The 2,700-nt window shown below is 35.2% G+C and overlaps 1 long non-coding RNA gene across 1 annotated transcript; it reads right to left on the bottom strand.

Annotated features, from left to right (window-relative positions):
- Positions 1-589: 589 nt before the first annotated feature.
- Positions 590-2,178, bottom strand: LOC113040701 (uncharacterized). Its single transcript, XR_003275290.1, has 3 exons — positions 1,575-2,178; positions 833-1,061; positions 590-724 (listed from the first exon to the last, which is right to left on the bottom strand). It is a non-coding gene; the product is annotated as an uncharacterized LOC113040701 (long non-coding RNA).
- Between the last annotated feature and the right edge of the window lie 522 nt (positions 2,179-2,700).

The following is a 2,700-nucleotide window of genomic DNA, read 5'->3' as shown; positions in this document are numbered from 1 at the left end:
TTTTTTTACTTTTTATTCATCAAAGTATCCTAAAAAAAAGTATCACATGTTCTTGAATTGAACATGTTCTGAAAAAAAATATTAAGCAGCAGAACTTTGATAATGAATCATCATATTAGAATGATTTCTAAAGGATCATGTGATAGTGATCCTAAAAAATCAGCTTTGCATCACAGAAATAAATGATAATATAGAGTATAATAAATTTAAAAACAATTATTTCAAATTGTAATAATATATCACAATATTAAAAAATAATCTGTATTTTTGATCAAATAAATGCAGGCTTGATGGGCAGAAGAAACTTATTTCAAAAACATTTTTTTAATGTTTTAATGTTTTAATGTTTTAATATATATATATATATATATATATATATATATATATATATATATATATATATATATATATATATATAATTTAATAATTTAGTTTCACTAAAATAATTAAAAAAAAGGATTCAATTGTATTAATTTTCAAAAAAATTATATTCAAAATACAAATATGTTTACATCTTTGAATTGCTATTTTATTTTATATTCATATTTAAATTGTATATATAAATATTTTGAAAAATGCTTACAATAAATGTATGCTTGTTTATGATGCTAGTTTGCATAAAGCTGAAGTCAACTTTGTCGCTTCGCCAACTGTCACTGCACCTTGCCAATGCTCCCTGAAAATGATTGACTTGCAGTTGCTTTGTCACTGAAAATGGCTATAACTGTAAGAAATAAAAAAAAATAAAAAAAAAGTACACCTACATAATTATGCATATATTTAAGGGGTGAAATTGAATCGTGTCTGAGTGCTCATAAAAACAGCAACATACCAGCTTGCAGTCTGTGCGCGATGAACCGAATCTGAACTACTGTACCGGCGGCAGACAGCCGTTATTCCGCATCCAGTCAAGCATCTCCACGCCCTCTGGTTTAACATGATTATGCACTGCATAAAATGGAACAAATCTCGCTGTCTGGCTGACAAGCCCTGCTCGACGTATCATAAACCTGCATTGTTGCATTCATTAACCGTAGCTTGTTATGTGATGTGGAAGAAATCTGCAGGGAGAACAGGCAAAAGATTTTGTCTTATTAAGCAGTGGTTGGATATCCAGCTGCGCAGTTTTAAGACCACTACAATAACTGTAAAGAGGCCTGACCGTGGAGAACTGCTGGCAACTGCAGAATGAACCTGCCACCTACTGAACCACTAGCAATTAAGCTCCGATGAAAGCCGGGAAGTCCTTTGTTCTTAGAGATTGCATGTAGCTTCAGTCAAGTATTTTTAATTAATTTCTTACAATTCCTTAAAAAAAAGTTATGAGTCAATTGTGAAATAATATACAAATGTACAGAGCTTTAAAACTAATGTGTAATGCATATCAAAATCTTTTGTCCAACTAGAGCACATTACTATGGAGATATCTGAGGAGGAAGAGACTTACAATTCATCTAAATATAAAAAAAATTGCTGAAAATGTACTCATTCTCAGGCCAATCCGAGATGTAGAGGAGTTTGTTTCTTTGTCAGAACAGATTTGGAGAAATGTAGCATTACATCACTTTACTCACCAATGGATCCTCTTGCAGTAAATGGGTGCCGTCAGAATGAGACTCCAAACAGCTGATCACAACATCACAATAATCCACAAAAAATCCACACCACTCCAGTCCCATCAATTTATGACAAAAATCTGTGTGTTTTTAAGTAAACCCTCACATGTAATGAAGATTAGCCTCATAGCAGCTTTGTTTCTCAATCTCCTTTAAAAAAAAAAAAAACCTAAAGCCCCTCATTAAATTTATTCCACAGGATTTAGAACAGTGTGAGAAAGATAGAGAAGAAAATAACCAATGTGTGTGTGTGTGTGTGTGTGTGTATTTGAGTTTAGGTGTGTAACTGCTGATGTGTGCGTGTATGAGATTAGGAGGTAATCAGGCATGGTCCAGGTTTAGCCACAAGACGAGTAATTGGTCCCAGCCGTATCAAATGTCACACACATACACACTACATTCAACACAGATGAAGGCATTTCAGATCATCACCTGACCCCACTGCCCACTTCCTGAGTAGGGTTGCTACCCGTCCTTTAAAATACGGAATCGTCCCGTATTTGAGAATAAAATAGCGCGTCCCGTTTTGAATCAATATGGGGTTTGTCCCGTATTTTTGGAATCTTCAATGCAGCATCTCATGCAGATCATCCCACCGGCATTCTGTGAAGGCTCGTCCTATTCTGCCCCTGATTGGGCAATACTCGCTGACATCGTTGGATTGATTGGTTTGTTTTAGCTTCACAGCCAATCAGAGTCAGAGAAGGGCAGGTCTCTTGGCAGAGAGCGATTTGAAAGAATGGCGGAGGCTGCTCCAGATACCCCCCTCCCCCCCAGGCATCCCTTATGTTTCTGTATTGAAGGTGGCAACCGTAATCCTGAGGCTAACCGGAGAAAGTCACCTGCACATGAAACAACTTATAAATCATGACCGAGAGATAGATATTGTGACTTGGTAATGCTGTAGTAATCAAAAAAATCAAGATAACCAGCTTAAACATGTTAGCAAGTATCATCATAAACTTGATGCTAGCGATGCAAAATATGCTAGTGTAAGTTTGTGGCCATAAACTGAAAAGTTATTCTAATTAATAGGTATTCAAAACTTCTTATAAGTAGTATAAACGGGTCTCAAACAAATGGA

This window comes from Carassius auratus, chromosome 22, assembly GCF_003368295.1.
Source record: "Carassius auratus strain Wakin chromosome 22, ASM336829v1, whole genome shotgun sequence".
NCBI classification, from domain to species: domain Eukaryota; kingdom Metazoa; phylum Chordata; class Actinopteri; order Cypriniformes; family Cyprinidae; genus Carassius; species Carassius auratus.
The sequence above is the reverse complement of the archived record's forward strand: the minus strand, read 5'-3'. Positions and strand labels throughout refer to the sequence as shown.